Here is a 19,700-nt window from a genome sequence, read left to right on the forward strand (position 1 = left end):
TCACTTCTTCATTGTTCAATCGAAATTTCATCAGCCCCTTTTCCATATCAACTAACGCTCTGCCCGTAACAAGGAATGGCCTCCCAAGAATAATAGGTACTTCAAAATTGACTTCACAATCAAAAATAACAAAATCTGCCAGAAATATGAACGACTCCTTTTTTACTAACACATCATGGAGTATCCCTATAGGCCTTTTTACTGTTTGATCGGCCATTAGTAGCCGCATTGTAGTGGGCTATGGATCACCCAAACACAACTTCTTGTAAATCGTGAGGGGCATGAGATTTATGCTTGCCCCTAGATCACATAATGCTTTTGCAAAATATAATAACCCGATTGTACAAGGAATAATGAACGCACCCGCATCTTCTTTCTTTTGTACTAGAGATCTTATAGCAATAGCACTACAATGCTTCATTCTATCATCATCCTCAAAAGTGATCGATCTTTTGTTTGTAACCAGATCTTTCATAAACTTGGCATAAAAAGGCATTTGTTCTAGAGCTTCTACCAAAGGGACATTGATAGAAAGCTGCTTCAACATTGTTATAAAACGTCAAGATTTACCATCCTCAGTCTTTTTTACTAATCTTTGAGGAAAATGGGAGGGGGTATAGGCATGGGAGTTACCTTTTTAGGCACTTCAACATCTTTTCCAGTGTTATCTTCTACTTCACCAGTAACCTCTACCACTTTATCATTATCTTTTATCATTTTTTCCTTATTATACGGCATAGGTGGGTCAATGGTTTGCTTACCACCCCGATTAGTGATTGCCATACATTGTCCATCATTTTTGGATTTTGGACAGTGTTGTTAGGAAGAGTGCCCGGTTACCGTGTGTTCACAGTCGCAGATAATATGTCCATTTGCAATTCAAGTTGCTTAATCGATATTGCATGTATATCGACTTTCTCCCCAATACCCATTAAATGAGTCCTTAACTCTTTAGTATGCTTATCACTAGCATCGAACCTCCTCATCATTTTGTGCAACATATCCTCAACTCGCGCCATACTACATCCACCATCCCTAGGAGCAACTTCACGATTTTGAAGAGGAACATAAGGCCCATTCCTATCATTTTTGATACCATAATTACCCCTGTTGAAGTTGTTGTCGCGATTGCATTTTCCATCTCAGACATAATTACCCTCACGGTTATAGTTACCAAAGTTTTGACCTTAGTTTCCTTGACCTTGGCGCCAATTCTCCTTATTTGAGCCTTGGGCATTCGATTGAACCCCCCCCCCCATGTCTGCTCATTTATCGCATAGAAATCCTCCTCATAATTTTTTAGTTCAATAACCCTTGGAGGGGTAGGGCTGAGCAACACCCCTAGGCTTTATCATTAATAACAAAAACAAAATAAAAGGAGGGGGCATAAACCTGACCTCCTACCTAAGTTGGTTTAGAGTTGACTTCCAAAAGGAAGTTAACTCTTCCCCTTACATAAAGATGAAATCAAAATACTAAGTACCTAGTGAGAGGACTCCATTCAATACAAAGCATCTAGAAGACATAAACTAGGAGATTCTGCCTTTACAAGAAAGCCTATAATCTAACCTAACCTATTCAAAGTAGCTATAATTCTAATTATATATAAGTTGAAAAGATACAAGGATAATCAAGGAGGTTCCTTAATCCTTTTGGTCTTTTTCCTTCTAAAACTAGGCATTTGCAAAAGATTAAGATAGTAGTATGATTTTGCTTCCTTAGGCATTTGCTGGCTGTTGAAGTAAACCTGTGGAGAAGTTATCCTGTGGCTGTTTTTTGATAGTGCATCAGCCACCCAATTAGCTTCCCTGAAAACTTGTAAGCATTTGAAGTTCTGGGTTTGAGAGATGAGGTTTCGTAGCCTTGCCAACTGTGTGTTAATGCTCACTTGAGGGAGAGACTTCTTTAAGATCCAATGCACAACCAATTGGGAGTCTAGTTCCAATATTATGTTCCTATGTCCAAGTTCAATTGCCCAAGTCAAACCAAAAATTGCTGCCTCATTTTCCGCCTTGTTGTTAGTACCCTCTCGAAGTGGTGTTGTGAAAGCCATCACCAACCTGCCATTTTTATCCCTCAAGATACCACCAGCCCTTAACCTGCCTGGGTTGGTGATGGCACTGCCATCCGTGTTTACTTTGAGCCATTGATATTGAGGTCTAATCCAAGTCACCATGTTCACCTTGATGTCGTGCAAGCACCTCTCACTCATTTGGATTAAATCTGTCCATTTTGCCGGCCATCTAACTTGAGGAAAGGCAGTGTTAAGCATCTGGTAGGTTTCCTTGTATATGTCATATTTGACCCTGCTTATGTTGGTTGTTTTACCTCCATATTTAGCTGCACACCTGTTCTTCCAAAGGTTCCAACAAATGAATATTGGGGTGGCTTGCATGAGCATTTTATGGGCTGCATTTTTTTGGCGTGGCAGTCTACCGTTGCTGTAGCAGTACCTGCAGAGAAGAAAATTCTGGCAGCATGCCTGCAGTGGCTATAAAACTTCTCCAGACTTTGGCTGCAAAATTCTCAGAGTTGAAAATATGTTCTATGCAGTCCGTACCTGATTTGTCAAAACAGAAAACACAATTGGATGGCTCAATGCCAAAATTAATTAGTTTATCATTAGTAGGGAGTTTACCTCTAAGGGTTCTCCCTAATAAGAAGGAGGATTTAAAAGGAATGTTTTTATGCCATAATTGTGAATTAAAGTGTTTCTTAGCCTTGTTTTCTCTTATTTCTTCCAAAGATGATGAGCAAGTGAAGCCACCATGGTTGAAGATTCCACACAGCCTGATATGGTAGGTGTTGATGGGGGGAAATCGCTGTAGTTAAGATTTTGGAGAGCTGGCTGGTTGGTGCCTGCTCCAACAATCTGCTCCATCTCTACTTCCCTGCCTCCCAAAAATCTGCCACTTTGGAGTTATTGAATCTATTGTTGTTGGTGGTGAAATGTGCTAATGGCCCACTTCCTAACCAATTATCCCACCAAAATAAGCAATTTCCAGCTTGTAACTTCTGTTGGATGTGTTGCTCAATTTGTGGTCTGTTCATCAACATATATTTCCAAGTTAAGGAATCTCCAGAGTTCCATTTTTTGCTAATTGGATTATACCTTTGGCAATACTTTGCCTTCAAGAAAGCACCCCACAGAGTTTGCTTGGTTATGAAATTCCACCATTGTTTGAATTGGAAAGACTTGCAAATATCTTTTAAGTTCCTCATGCCTATTCCTCCCTCATCATAAGGGAAACTTAGGTTCCTCCAAGAAGCCCAATGATATTTCTTCCTGTCACTATTTCACCCCCAGAAAAAATCAGCCATAACCATTTGAATTTGCTTAAGAATAGTCTTTGGGGGAGTTACTGCAGAAAGTAGATGGATAGGGAGAGCTTGTAGCAAATGCTTTGTAAGAATTGCCTTGTCCCCATAACTCAGTTGTTTGGTTTACCACCCTGTGATCCTGCCAACAACTTTATTAACAAGGTCAGAAAAATAAATGTTCCTAGGCCTACCGACAAATAAAAGGCAGCCTAAGTAGGTAATTGGACCCTGTTTTTGTTTAAAACCTGTAAGTCTCTTTATGTTATCTCTAGTGCTAGTGAAAGCATTAGAGTGTAGCATAAAGTGACTCTTATCACCATTGTTGAGCTGTCCAGAAGTATTATCATACTCCTTTAAGGTATTCATAAGAATCATCAAGGTTCTGCATCTCCCCGAAGTGAACAAAATGATATCATCAGCAAAGCTGAAATGGTTCAATTGTGGCCCCCTCCTTTCCATGATAAAATCATGGTAGTTCGGATGATTATGGAGCCTGTTAAGAGATCTTGATAACACCTCCGCACCTAAAATAAATAGGTCTGGAAAAAAGGGGTCACCTTGTTTGAGGCCTCTAGTGGAGTGAAAAAACCATATCTCTTACCATTGACTATGATTGAGTACCAATTGTTAGCCATGACTCCACACCATATCAATAAACACCTCATCAAATCCCATTTTCCTTAAAACCAGATAGATATAAGACCATGACACCCTGTCATAGGCCTTTGCCATGTCTAGTTTAATGATAACTTTGCTACCAGTGTTGGGTTTTTTGATGTGATGAATGATTTCCTGAGCAAGCATAATGTTCTCAGAGATACTTCTGCCTTTAACGAACCCAGATTGATTAGGAGAGATTAGATTAGGGAGGATAGGACTAAGTCTGTTACTCACTAGCTTAGATATGATTTTTCTAGTGAAGTTGCTCAGACTTATAGGCCTAAATACAGTCATTTTGTTTGGATTATTGACTTTAGGGAGCAACACAATACAAGAATGGGAGAAGTACTTGGGAATCATCTGTCCACTGAAGAAAGCTTGTACAACCTCCATTAAATCATTCTTGATGATGTGCCAACACTTTTGATAGAAATACCCATTCATACCGTCAGGCCTAGCTGCTGAATTAAGATTCATTGAAAAGACCACCTCTTTAAGTTTATCCATACTAGGCATATTGGTAAGCTTAGTATTTTGGTCTTGACTAATCTTACTTTGAATACATTCGAAAGTATGCTCATTAATACACTTTTCTTCTCCACTAAATATTTCTTTGAAATGTTCACAAGCTACTTGAGCAATGTTGTCATCACCTTGAACCCAGATTCCATTTTCATTTACAACTTTGTGAATAAATAACTTCCTTCTTCTTCCCCTTATCACAGAATGGAAGTATTTAGAGTTATTATCACCCTCCTTAAACCACTGAAGCTGTGTTTTTTGTTTCAAAATAGTGTCTTTCAACTTGAGGAACTTGATGTACTTGGAATTAATGTCATGGAGGAAACTTCTATTTGAGTCATTTTGGTTAGAGATGTAGTTTTCTTCAGCCTTGTGCACTTGTTCCTCATACATCCTAACATTATGGAAAATATCACTGAATTCTATCTTTGACAAACCACTAAGAGTGTTTGACAATCTTTTCATTTTTTGATGGAATCTCCACATACCATTACTCTCTACCTCCTTCGCCCAACAGGTTTTGATAGTTTCCAAGAATTGAGGGTTGTCTACCCAACAGTTGAGAAACCTGAAGTATTTGTTGGGATCAGTAGTTGGGGAATTCATTTCCATAAGAAGCGGGAAGTGATCCGATCCCATAGATGACCAGTAAGTAATGGTGGTTTGAGGCATCTTATCCAACCAAGTATCATTAACCATCGCCTTATCAAGTCTCTTCAAGATTCTGCAGTTAATACCCCTCTTGTTGCACCAAGTAAATTTTTGTCCACTAAAACCTATGTCCAAAAGTCCACAAGCTTCAATGACATTAATAAACTCAATACTTTTTCTTATGTTATGAGGTAACCCTCCCAGTTTTTCCTCGATAGAAGTTATAACATTGAAATCACCCACAGCACACCAAGGATTATCATTTAAGGTATAGTGTTGTATCATTTTGTCCTATAGAGGTCTTCTTAATGATCTTTGCATTTAGCATAGACAAAGGTATTAGCAAATTGATATGGTAATTCATTGTATTTCATATTGCAAGTGATTTGCTGTTCATCTTCATCAAGAATATTACAGTCAATATCACTGCTCCAGAAAACCCAAATATTACTATTACAATTGCTAATAGCATTATCCGTGCTTAGCTGCACTTTGAAGTTCTGAATATGAACACTATCAGAGAAGGGTTCCAAAATAGTAATAACAGATAAATGGTGTAGTTTCCTTAGCATTTTGAGTCTCTCCAACACCCCATGAGTGTTGATCCCTCTCACATTCCATATGATTGTACTAATCATTAGGATGATCTAGAGGAGAGGAGCCTAGTGTTTTGTCTGCATGCAGTGACAGTATTTGCATCTTGATTCTTGAAGTGAAATTTTTCATGATGGAAACCCCTTGGAGATAGACATTGCCTCTATGTTACCTGTTGGATTTCTTCTTCCAAGGTCTGATCATTATGTGGACTAAAGGTCCTAATGAGGGCGTCACTAGTCTCATCATCTTCCTCAACCTCTTTTATGGAATGGTTATCCCCATCCATTTCATCCTCTGAATTATCCACAGCATATTCATCTAAATAGGCACATTGTTAAGTGTACCCTTTTGTTGTCTTAAATTCGGGGGGTCAGTTTTAGGAGGGGTCATATATTGAGCTTGTAGGGAAAGAATATCTAATCCATGGTTATCTTCAACCATGATAAATTTGTTACCAGATTCTTCCCTTCCAAGCTGCTCTTGTTCCTTATCCTTTTCTTGCAGTCTGTTTTGTCTCCTTTTTGCCGCATCTCTTTTTTGTTTACTTGGCTTATTCTTACTCTTAGGAGTGCTTTCCATAGCAATAATATCACTTTGTTTCCCGTGATCTTTTTCATTCATTTTTTAGGTTGTTGTTTCTCATTTATTCCTTTGGTAGATTGTTTGTTGTTGTCTCTATTTTGTACCTGTGTTGAAGTTGTTGTTGTTTCCCTTGTTGTAGTCTATTATCAGCATTATTAGAGGCTCTATGGTCTGTACTAAGGTCAGATTCCAACCCCTCATGCATAACATGAGGCAATTTTCCCCCTTTGGTAACCCCATCCTGCAAGTTAGAGGCTATCTCCCGACACCCCCCATCCATACGTCCAGAAACTTCTTCAGAAAGACCAGCAGTAACATTAATAATATTGGGGGTTCTGGGGTGTGGGATCATTGAGTCAATACCTGGGGTCTCGTATTTGTTGGTTGGATTAGCTTGTTGGTTTTGTAAGTTGTGATTGTTGGAACTGTTCCTTGAAGTAACAATCACATTTTTGGACTGGTCTGCTTCCTTTGCTGCTTGGCTGGAGCTCCCTTTTCCTGTTTGAGTATCCTCCTGTTGTTCCTGCATTTCAAGGTTAGAAAAAGTAGTTTGAGTTTGAATGTTAGTTATACCTGTTGTTTCTTGCTCTTGCTGGTTGGTGCTTCTGTTTCTTTCCATTGAGGGTGAGAGAGGTCTCCAAACAACATTGGATTTAGTTTGATCTTGATATTTTTGTGAGTTAGTTTGATCTTGATGTTTTTGTTGCCTCCTTTTTAGAATGTGTCACTATTTTTCTTGAAGATCCACCTGCTGGCTTTGTTCCTTTGGATTGAGGGTGGTGTTTTTTGTTGTTGGTTTACGTATTGATTCTTCGGTTGACTGACCATATCATTTTGATTGATCACTTCCTTTTGCTTTCTGTTTTGTTGATTCTGAGTTCTTGTTGTGGTTTCAAGGTTACTTTTGTCTTGTCCTTGAGTTTTTAAATGAGACCCCTGTTCCTGTTCTTCCTTGGATTTCCTCTCAGAATCCCCTTCTTTCTTTTTCCTGGTGTCTTCATCCTTTCTCTTAATTGTGCACTACCGTTCACATGTCCTTGATGCTTGCAGTACAAGCAGTAATTTGGGATGCCTTCATATTCAACTTTAAGCCATCTTCCTTTATTTGGATCAGAGTTTTTGAATCCCAGCCACACATAGGAAGGTCTAGTCTTAGTGAGATCCACCTGCACTTTAACTCTAATAATACTGCCCCTAGTTTTTTGGGAGGAAGGAGAGTCTAAGGATAGCTTTTTCCCAATAGAACTAAGAATGGTTGTTAATAACACTTTGTTATAGCAATGACATGGCAAACAAGGGATAGCCACCCAAATTGGGACAATGGTAGTCTCCTCTTCAAGGGTGAAGTCAGGAGTCCATGTTTGTATCCTCATTGCTTGGCCTTCAGTGTTCATTCTATGTTTAGTCCAAACAGTTTGGCAATCAAACTCATTATCCAAGTAATGTAAACATGTCTAGCATTGAAGTGTGTGATTTTCACACTCCCTGTAAGTTGAGTTTGGAGAGTGAAACTTTTCCTAACTAACTCAATTTTTTGCATTATATTAGTAAATTTGCCCAGTAGAGTATACTTACACACTTCAGCCAACTTCACATAGTAATCACCCTCCTCAAGAAGCACAGCAGGGAAACTTTGCCTAGTTGTGTGAACAGGTTCATTCAAAACTATAGGAATTTCATTCTTATCTTTGTTATACCTTAATCTTGCAGCAAAAGATTGGACCACAGTATAGGGAGCCGGCTCAGAGGCTTTATCAAGCTTAAAATTATTAATAGAGTTTTGACCATGCTGTTGATTGTTTCTAGTAGTGTTAGACTTCCATTTTGCCATGTTTAGTATTTTTGTCAATTTGAGTGTTAGGTCCATACCTTATGTAGTTGCTAGATATCTTGGGGAAATTTGTTTGGTATTCCAATTGTGATTGGTTGATTTTCCTTCCTTATTTTCCTTGAGCCTGTTCAGTGGCTTGTTTGGTTGTTTCATCCTTGTTTTTCCCTTTCTTCTCAATTCGCACTTCACTGTCTGGTTGTTGCAGTTTATGATGTGGAATTATTTGGCTTTGTAGTTGATCATTTTCACCTTTCTCACCATTGTCCTTTCTTCTTGTTGTACCCTGTGTATTACCTACAACAATGTTAGGAGTTAGTTGTTGTGGACTACCCATTATGTCAAAAGAAAAACTTGCAGTTTGTATATCATTTGATGCGGCTTTGGTATGAAGCCCCTTCATGTTCATGTTATTGCCCTGTTCTGCATTCAAGTTTTCCTTCGCGTGAGGATTGCTTCCTTCCCCATTATTGTTGTTTATTATTGAGGGGGCGCTGGAGTGGTGCCTTGTTCAGCATTACGATCAGAAGCAGAGCCTCCTTCATAACTATCACAATTTTCCTGCAGAATTCCGATCATCGAATTGGAGGAAGGTGTCGGAACATTATTACATTGGTTCCTCCTTTTAGGTGGCCAGAGTAGCTTGTATGATGATTTTTTTAGCCTGAGAACCAATGTTATTCAACGAAGTTTCATTTTTTCTGATGTTTCGAACTCCATTTTCACCGGAGTTCTCCTCGCCAGTGATTCCGGCATCCATTTCATCTGAGATTTCAGTGGGAGGGGCGCCATCACAAGGGGAATAAACCCCAGTGGTCAATTCGTTATGAAATTTGCCTGAAGTCGATCGAAATCCGGTTTGTGACTCGAGCGATGCACTCGCAGAGTCTTCTAGAGTCGCCTCTCTATTCCGGCCAATTGCGGCGGTATAATTGCCTGATTGTTGGATATATGGTAGGTCGTGGTGTGGTGTATTCATTAGCCTCATCTTTTCATATCGATTCCTCCCAGAAATTCCTTGGGAAATATTTTCAATTTCTTTGTCAAACTACTCTTTCTGCGCAATGTTCATCGTATCTTTGCACTGCATTTTCGAAGAGTTCAGAGGTAGATTATGAAGCCTATTGCTATGGGGTTTGTTGCCCTCTTCAAGGCGCTCAAGGTGGATTTGGTACGGCGGAGTTTGGCTTGCAGCCGGCTGCGTACGCGCCTGCGCAGTGGCGCAGGTGGGTGACTGTACAGTATCTGTTGGAGGGAGCATTTGGGAAGAGAGAGATTTTTGCGCGCGTGGTTTATATGTGCCTTTCCTTGACCGGCGTTTGTGATGTGCGAATTGAAAGAAAAGAATAAAGTTGTCATGTACTTGCCTCAATAGATGTCCCTCATAATAATATTCATCATTTGGTGGTGGTGGTTTATACAAGTAGTTCACTGCATTTTTCTTTTCTTCACCCCTAGTGACATGTTTTAATACCAACCCAAGCTCAGTTTTCATTTGAGCCATCTCTTCACGAAAATCATCTATGGTTGGGTTGTGTGTGGATTGCACTGCGAAGGTATTTCTACAAGTATCAGACTTTCTAGTACTCCAAGATATATTATTCCGAGAGATTTTCTCTAACTTTTTGGCAATCTTGGCATAAGAACACTCCCCATTGGAACCACCCGCTATAGTATCCAATACCGCTTTATTATTATCATCCTGTCCCCGATAAAAGTATTCCTCAGTGACTCATCATCTATGCGGTGATTGGGGACACTTTTCAAAAATGAAGTGAATTTATCCCAAGAACTGCTAATTGACTCTCCTTGTAGTTCCACAAAGTTGTTCACTCTGTCTTTGTGATTTACTTTCTTGGAGACCGGGTAGTAACGTGCTTACAAAACGTCCCTTAGTTTGTTCCAAATGAAATTTGAGTTATAAGGGAGCTCAGTGTACCAAATAGCAGCCTCTCTCGTCAGTGAGAGAGGAAATACTCTTATCCTTATTGCATCCAAATTCAATTCAGGCCTCCCTACACAACTTTTACACATTGTCGTTACCTTAGCTACATTGGGCATGTGGGTCCTCAGAAGGTAGACCTGAAAACAAACCTCTAGCAGTGAGCATTTGCATCAGACTACTAGATACCACAAAGGTGTGGCCTTGTGGTAGAGGGGGCAAGATAAGTGGACCATCAGAGTCTGCAATATTATTATAACCTCTGTAGTATTCTTGAGGATGTGGAGCGTCATTTCGTCCCCTTTGTTGATTTTCACCAATATCATGGGGTAATAAATTACCATGAGCATCAACTAGAGCTGGAATGTTCTGGTTTGGATCATCATCGTTAATACAAAAGTTTCGATTCATATTGCATAGTGTATTCTCTAATTCGTGGTTGTAGGGAAACAAGGGTTTTCTTCCTCTCTGTGTATTTGACATACAAGGAAATTAGTTCTGCAAGAATAAAAAACAATAGAAAAGTAAAATTAAGAAAATATTGACTAAACTTTAGTAATAAGTTTAAGTAAATATAAAAACTACTTTTCCCGGCAGCGGCGCCAAAATTTGATATGCTCAAACTTACTTCTCAAATAAGAAGTAAAGCTGTCGTATTAAGTAAAGAACCCAACTAATGAGGTTGGGGTCGATCCCACGAGGAAAATAGTTCAGACTTAACTTTATTCTATTATTATTATTATTTAGTCAACTATTTCCTTAGAAAACAAAAGACAAAAAAGGGGGTTCTTAACTCTAAATTAATGAATGTGTGTGTGTGTGTGTGTGTGTGTGTTTGTGTGTGTGTGTTTGTGTGTGTGTGTGTGTTTGTGTGTGTGTGTGTGTGTGTGTGTGTGTGTGTCTTTTCTTCCCTTCCTACATTTTTCATCCTTTAAACAATGAAAATTGTTTTAATCGCATTGTGACATTACTACTATTGCATCTCTTAGTCCACAACTCATAAAAATGTTGAAATGGTTCAAATCAACATTTGTTTCTTTAATAAAAAACATTTATTTCTGTAATTATTATTTGTATATTTTTTTTTGCTATATGTGAGTTGAACTTACATACATTAATTAAGCTTCCTATGAAGTGGTTAGATTTTAGATTTTCTTAAGATAAAAAGATCTTGACAATGTAGTGTCTATATCGAAAATCTAAATATTACCGAATGATAAATGTGAGGTTAATAACATAGTTCAACCTCGTGTGAAGAACGGGTAATTATACCTAGTTATAAGTATAAATGAAAAACTATTTTTGATATAGTGGATCTAACATCAAAACTAATGATTCAATGGGCAACTTTGATGCCTGTTCTTTTAGCAAAATCAGGAAGAAACTGCTTCATTTGAGGGTATATAATATAAACAATAAAAAACCAAAGAATAAATATATTACCCAAATCGTGTGAAGCTTTTCATATTTTTTTATCATTTTTTTATTTTGCACAACTTTTTGTCACTGGTAACTCATGGAAATTGTTAGAAAAAAATACTTGGTGAATTTATGGATTATTTGCTACATTGTTCACCCAGTCTTTCTTATGTGGTGGTACCTTGAATTTTGTTGAAAATTGCACTTAATCAACTGTTCCACATAACCCTTACATTTTAAAAAAGAAGAGCAATATACTTTCAAAAATCGTAATTTAAAAGTGAGATGAGACCCTCTATTTATAGCTACAAAAATAGTAGTATACATAAATGTTAATTGTTCCTTATCTTAAGAGTTACAACCTTTCAAAAAAGTCACTACTCATCGGAAAAATCCCAACCTTTTGCAAAAGTCACTACTCATTGAAAAAGAAACAACACTTCAAAAAGTCACAACCCTTAAAAAATCACAACCCTTCAAAAAAGTCACAACTTATCAAAAAAGGCACAACCTTTTGAAAAAGTCACAACCCTAATATGAAATTTCGGAGTTGACAGTTTGAATTTAAGTTTGTTTATTTTCTTAAACTTTGTGCTAGGTCCAAATCAGATAATGAAGTTGGCAGAGAGAGTAATAAATAAAAGTAATTTGATTATAAATGAAGTGTATATACCTGCCTGATTTAATGTACTTTTTTTGTTTGTTCTCTTTCATAAAACAATGACTTTTAAAGATGAGTTTCACGAAAATGAGGTGGTCAAAAAACCCTCAAAATTAAACTTTCAGAGAAAAAGAACAACTTAATAGGCGAATGTTCGGCTGTAACTTGTCTTGCCACATGCTCTACATATTTAAATAACGGACAATGACACCACAAACTCATTTAGTGATGAGGAGAAAAATCCCTAAGGGTAGAAGTCCAAACGACATAAAAGAATTTTAAAAGAAATTATATTAAAAAATGGAAAGGCCAAGGTCACTTCAAAGACAATATCGTCCTAAGAGAAAAACAGATACAAAGCTACACCAAGAAAATGTAAACAACTACGGAGGAGTTAGACAACGAAAATGGGGAAGATGGGTGTAGAGATTCTAGATGTAAGAACGAATAAACTATGTCGGTTTGGAAGTTTGGATACCGTGGATGAAGCTGCTTTAGTTTATAAGAAGACAACCATTAAAATAAAAGATGTTAATGCATTGATAAATGTTCTCGAGCTACAACCGAGGAAAGAAACCATATCCACTACTCAGAAGAATATAGGCATGCAACTCCATATATGTATAGGTACTTTATTGGTTCAACTTTCCATAGATTTATCATTTTCACCTTTGAAATTATGAGTTCAAAAGCTGAACTTTAGTAGTTGAAAGACATTATCGTAAGTAAAAAAGTTTATTTTGGGGTGAGAGGCCAGGGGCTAGCCCCATATTTCTTCCCTTATTGGCAGAAGTATTTAGTAATCTTATATAATTTTAATTATTTGTTGTTTTATCTTGCTTTGTATCTTAATTTTAAACAACAATTTTTGTCTTATGGAAATTTCTTTTTTTCCTAGTAACTTTTATTTTTGAATTGTGGGTCATTGGAAACAATCTTTATCACTAAATGAAAAGAAAGGTTTGTGTATATTTTATTATCCTCTCCAAATCTATTTGCGGAATTACACCGTATATATTATTGTTGTAGCTCAACTAATTAACTGAAGGAACATGAATATCTATGATTTATGTATTGATGACACATAGTTGTTTTTGTCATTTTCCTTGTAACAATTTTCTAAAAGAACATTATCTAAAAAATACTACATTTTATAGATAAACCTTGGGATTTAAAAAAGTGTAGACAATATATTTCTAATGTAACAGAAATGTTCTTTATATTTCAATATATTTCGGAAAATAAGTGATTGAAGATTTGTTCTAAGTAATTTCATTGAAATTTTTTGTAAAAAGCAAAATTATTTATATGAAGCAACTAATAGTTTGCTCCCTTAACATATCATGAGGAGCTTGAATAGAAATTTGGTTAAAATTATTTAATCATTGTTTTTTATCAAATATAGACTGTTACTCATCTTATTCATTAAAGATTAGTTGCATGTTCAGGTTAAATTTGTACAGTTTTCACTAAATGTAAATTCTTTCTTAAAATGGATTAAGGTGATACCATTTTCTTTTTAAATTATCAATAATTAAGCTTTAGTTTCAAACATGATCAAGTAAATAGACACGTCCTCATATGACAAATATGATCACACAGTACAAATTTTTGGGCTTTATTTTGGCGTCGCAATAGAAACAAATTCAGTAGGTTGAACAGATAAAAACAGATTTTTCATTGAAATCACCGTAACATTTTTATTCTTAACAATGATTTATATGGTAAAGCATGAACTTCGAGATGGACCTTTAAAATTGTGATCATAAATTGGGATAAAGGGAGTGTCCAAAGAGAAGAAATATATTAAGTTGTTCCAACAGAATACGAAAAAGTACAAGGAGTTAGACAAAGGAGATAAGGAAAATGGGCAGCAGAAATTCTAGACACAAAAAAACAAAACTAGACTTTGGTTTGGCACTTTTGACACTGTTGAAGAAGTTGCTTTGGTTTATGGTAAGGCAGCCTTTGAATTAAGAGGCACTACAATTTTCTTAGAGTGAGCAGTTTTATTTGAATCTTCTTCTAAAAATTTCTGAAGAGATATAGGGTACGATCACCTCATATTGATAAAAGAATTTCTAATCATATATGAAGTGTATTCATGTTTAGTCCGATGCACCTTTTTTTTTCTTTTCATGAAGCAATGTCCTCCAAGGAAGATCTTTAGGTAAAAGATGGAGCCATAAAACCCTCAGCAATTGACGTAGTCGAAAAATCCAGCAATCAGATGGGAAAAAATTTTCAAGCCTTTACGCATGTTGTGCGTATTCACGTGCCGGGCCATGATACAACAGACTCACCTAGGGATGAGGAGGATAAGGATGAAGAAGAAAAGTCTAAGGGACATGAAAGGACGTGTGTAATGGAAATCTTCATCGAGAATGGAAGGACCAAGGTCAATTAAAAGAAGAAGTACAAAGAGAAGAAAGATTCAAATTTGATGCAAGAAGATGTGAATAAGTACAAGAGGGTTAGATGATGAAAATGAGGCAAGTGGGCAGAAGAGATTCAAGATACAAGAAAGAGAACTCGGCTTTCGTTGGGAACATTTGACACTGCTTTAAATTTGGCTTATCACATTTCCAGATAAGACTTATTTATGTCATACGACAAAACTGTAGCTCATCCATGTTATTTGTATTTGAGAAAAGGCTCATCCATGTTATTATTTGTTAAATGAAATGACATAGATGATCCAAACTATTAACGGATGACACAGACGAATGTTTTCTCAATGTTAAATGACATATTTTATTCTTTGTTCTTAAAAAGAATAATTTAATCAACGACATGGCTGAATCATAATTGACCATGTGTAAAAAGATAGTTTTGCATCTGTTCAAAAGAAAATGACATAGATGAGCAAAATTTTTAACGGATAACATTGATGAGTCTTTTTTAAAATATCAGTGACACATTTATGACTATCTAGTTAATTATTAATATTAATTTCTTTTTTTAGTACACATATATGATAATGGATAAAAATGACAACTGAGAAAAAAGTCGAAGTATAAAAGTATAATTATTTGCATTTTAATATAGCATTGATTACTAAATTTTAAATTATAATAAATGACCATCAAATGCAAAAAAATTAAAGAAAAGAGATAAAATCAGTAATGAGAGCTTTTGATTTTATTTCAAGGTATGCTCAAATCTGAGTTTTTTTAACTTTTGTGACCACATTTTACATTTGTGGAGTTATATATGTGTGACATATGAATGTCTGTGGGGAAATATTCACTTTTACACATAAGAGATCTGAAAATGATATTTTTTAAAATTCAAATTGTAAGTAGACAAAGAGATCACATTTTCTTGTTTCTCTATTCGTTTCTACAAACACATTTTAAAACAAACATATGTGTATATTCGACTACTTTATGTTTGATTTTTTTTGAATATTTATCTATTGACCTATAAGAAATTTATTTATGGATTTATGACATCCTTATCACGTGGAAAATTTTCTATTTGAATCTCTAGAGAAACAACTTAACAAAAGAAAAATCTAAGATTTTAAGTGAGCTTAAGAGAAATGCTTTTCTAGTTCTTTTTAAAGATATATAATTCAACTTGGTGAGCGTAAAATTTTGGAAACTCAGATCTCTCACCCTATTACAATTTGAATAGAAGGAAATGACAATTTTAAATCCCTTCTATTTAAAAACGAAGATCTCTTATGTGTAAGGACAAAAACTTCTTGTAAAGCCATAAAACTATCAATCAAAAATACCCTGAAGCTAAATCAATCCATAATTAAATAATCACACGCAAGAATTGGAGGTTTAGCTATATTTCATTAAAAGTTAGAAGTTGTTACCAAATTGTGCTTCCATCAAGTCGATAAGATTTATTTTATCTTTACAAAGGTCTAATTTGACGAATCTTCAACACCCATTTCCAATTTCTCAAAAATGGAAATGTTCAATTCTTTAAAGTTAAGGAATATATTGTCTCTAAACACCATTCTGAACTTCCAAGATGATAATTTTTATTTTAGATTGAACGATAGATCAATTGATACTAAACTAAATACTAAAAGATGTATTTATGGTTGCCAAAAATATGTTGTGAAAGATGATTTGCCTCAATATATTGGGATCGTCGATACACTCGGTGATCAGTCCTTTGGTCAATTCCATCGCCTTTTATCTTTGACCTTCAGTATCTTTAAATCTGTAACTTTGGGCGACTGCATCGTGGAACCGTTCAGCAACTCACCCACTACTAGAAAGTTCTAAAGCCTTGTTTTAGAGTTTTAGAGGTTTCTATGATTGGAAAAATCGCAAAAATGATTACCCTATTTAGAATGAGGCTTTTAGGGTTAGGACGTCAAGGTATGACCATCATGGAATACCCAAGGGTTCCTTGAGGAGGACCCTTAGAACAACCCCAAAAGTTGTCAAAAAGCAGCCACCTTTGACTAATATATGGACCCACACCCCATGGATTGGCATCATAGGACATGTCCTGCACTTTTTTCTGCAATTTTTAGCCTTATTTCACCACCCACGAGGGTGCAGCACGATCCATAGACCCATCCACGGTCCGTGGATGGAGGTTTTCTGAGTGGGGTCAAATTTAGAGTTTAGTTTTTAAGTTGAGGGCTTAGGGATTAATTGACAATTAGCTAAGGGTTAAGGGAGGTCGGTTATTTTTTTACTAAAATACATTGTATGGCTAATAAACCCCTAAACTAAGTGAATTAAATCATTCTTCCAAGACCTCAAAACGAGCTCAAATTCTATCCAAATAATTCACTCTCCAGAAGTGAAGAACAAGAGAAATAACACAGGAAGATTTCCTCCATTGTTTAAATCTTGTGTTAGGAATTTGAATTAAGGTAATAGTATTCATCTATGGTTCTTCCACCCATAGATCCCCAAAGTTTTCCCGTAATTGCGAAGTCAAAACGCAATTCTAGCTAGGGTTTCTTCCTACATTGTGGTAGTGTTAATTTTTTATTCCAATCAAGTTGATGATACTTAATTATGATTGAATTGACATTTGATTATGATACTATGAATGAATTTATGTTATTTCAATGGTAAAACCTAGCCTATTTGATAAATTTTATATTTTTGGAGTTTATGCCAGGAACGGTGAAATTGAAGAATTACAATTGATCTGCTAAAATTACTGTCATGTGTTGTAATGGTTCAATATTGGAAATCATATAGACATGAATAAACTAGACTTTATTATGTAAGATAGATCTTGACTTGTAAAGCATAGAATTTGAACCTTTTGCTGAATTATGACTAGATTCACATGGTAATAAAGAATGTGATTCGAATTCCTCATAATCTAGGGGTAATTGATGATTGTAAGCATGAAAGTAAGGCTTGTAGTCAAGAATGTTGAATCAATGGGGCTTTGAGGGTAAAGGTAAGGTGATAGAAGTCTAATTAGTATATTTGTGGTGAAAGATCTATAATCACCTAACCTACCATATAAGTTCTAAAAAGTATAAAGTGCTAGAGTCACCTGGAAATGAATTTATTGTCAAGGACATCCTTTCATGAGACATGAATTATTATGATTGGTCGAGGAAGTTGGTTGAGAATTTAGAACCATTCGATAATTATATTTAATTAATTGGCGGGTAATATACAGGTAATTAATTAAGTTGATAATAATGAGCAAAGTCTGAAACTTTATGTGCTGGGTCAAAATTAGATAATGAAGTTTACATACATATATAAAAATAATTTGATTATTGATGAAGCATATATACATGCCTAATTTAAAGTACTTATTGTGCTTTTTTTGTTTGTTCTCTTTCCTAAAGCAATGGCTTCCAAAGATGAGCTTCACGAAAACGAGGTAGTCAAAAAACCCTCAAAGTTGTCAGAGGAAAAAAAACAATCTAATGGGCGATTCTTCTGTGGTCTTGCCATGTGTTGTATGAATTTACATTAATGACAATGACGCCACAGATTCATCTAGTGGAGGAGGAAAATCATCAAGGACAGAAGTCCAAACGACAAAAAAGCATTTGCAAAGAAATTATTATAAAAAATGGAAAGACCAAGGTCACTTCAAAGATGGTATCCTCCAAAGATAAAATTGATACAAAACCGCACCAAGACAATGTAAAGAAGTACAGGGGAGTTAGACAACGACAATGGGGAAGCTGGGTTTCAAAGATTCGAGATATAATAATGAATAAACGACATTGGTTGGGAAGTTTTGCCACTGCGGATGAAGCAGCTTTGGCTTATGACAAGGCAGCCATTAAAATAAACGGTTCAAATGCTTTGACAAACATTCTTAAGCCGCCACCGAAGGAAAGCGATCCTATCCACCATTAAGGAAGACAAAAGGCATGCAACTCCATATATGTTTAGTTACTTTGTTTGTTACAGTTTCCATCGGTTTATCTCCTCCAATCTCTTTTTGTGAAATTACACCATGTATGTTCTTGTTGTTGTTGAACTAATCCATTGGAAGCAGATGAATAAGTATGATATGTGTATTGATGATGTGGAGTTGTTTTTGTTGTATTCTTTGTAGAAAATTTCTAAAAAATATATTATCTAAAAATGATACTTTTGCAAGATAAACAACCTTGGGTTATAAAAAAAATGTTTAGACTACATATTTCTAATGCAAAAAAAATGTTCAATATAGTTTGACATAAATCGTAAAATAAGTAATTGAAATATTTCTGTTAATTAGTTCATTTGAAAATTTCTTGAAAAGCAAAATTATTTACGTGAAGCTATTACTTCTTTGATCCCTTAACATATCCTGAGGAGCTTGACATAGAAATTTCACTAGAGTTACTCATTGCATTTTTTCTTATATGAAACATAAATTGTTACTCATTTTCTACATTAATTAGATTAGTTACATTAGGTCAATTTTCTACACTTCTAACTAAATGTAAATTCATTCTTAAAATTGATAGGAAGATACCATTTTTCTTATCAAAGTACTAATAATCATGCTTTAGTTTCAAACATGATCAAGTAAATAGAGACGTCCTAATAAGAAAAATATATACAAAGTCACATGGTACACACTTTTTACCTTGATTTTGGCGTGGCAGTAGAAACATATTTATGAGGTTGAATAGAAAAAGCATTCTTTCTTTGAAATCAACTCAAAATTTTTATTCTGAATAATGATCTGTGGCATAGTTTGAACTTTGAGATTGATTTTTAAATTGTGATCATAAATTTTGTCTTTTTTAGTCTTTTATGAAAAAATAGTTTTATGTGCTTTCATAAGATATCTTTTTTCTCTCTTATACATAAGATATCAGAAAAGAATATTTTCTTTCATTGAATTAGTAAGAAGACAAGAGATCTTATTTTCTTGTTTCTATGTGTGTTTCTACAAACAAATTTGAAAACTTCTATATGGTTAGATTGTACTACTTTATATCTGTTTGTGTCTGAGAGTTTTATCTTTTAAACTATATGAAATTCATAAAGGAATGTAGGTACCTTTTTTTGTTATGATCCGCGAGGTCATTTTTGAAAACTTTTGTATAATTATCA

General features: G+C 35.4%; 1 pseudogene; it reads left to right on the top strand.

Annotated features, from left to right (window-relative positions):
* The first annotated feature begins 12,590 nt into the window (after positions 1 to 12,590).
* Positions 12,591 to 18,506, top strand: LOC109119492 (ethylene-responsive transcription factor ERF070-like; annotated as a pseudogene).
* The last annotated feature ends 1,194 nt before the right edge of the window (positions 18,507 to 19,700 follow it).

This window comes from Solanum lycopersicum, chromosome 1, assembly GCF_036512215.1.
Source record: "Solanum lycopersicum chromosome 1, SLM_r2.1".
In the NCBI taxonomy this organism is placed as follows: Eukaryota; Viridiplantae; Streptophyta; class Magnoliopsida; order Solanales; family Solanaceae; genus Solanum; species Solanum lycopersicum.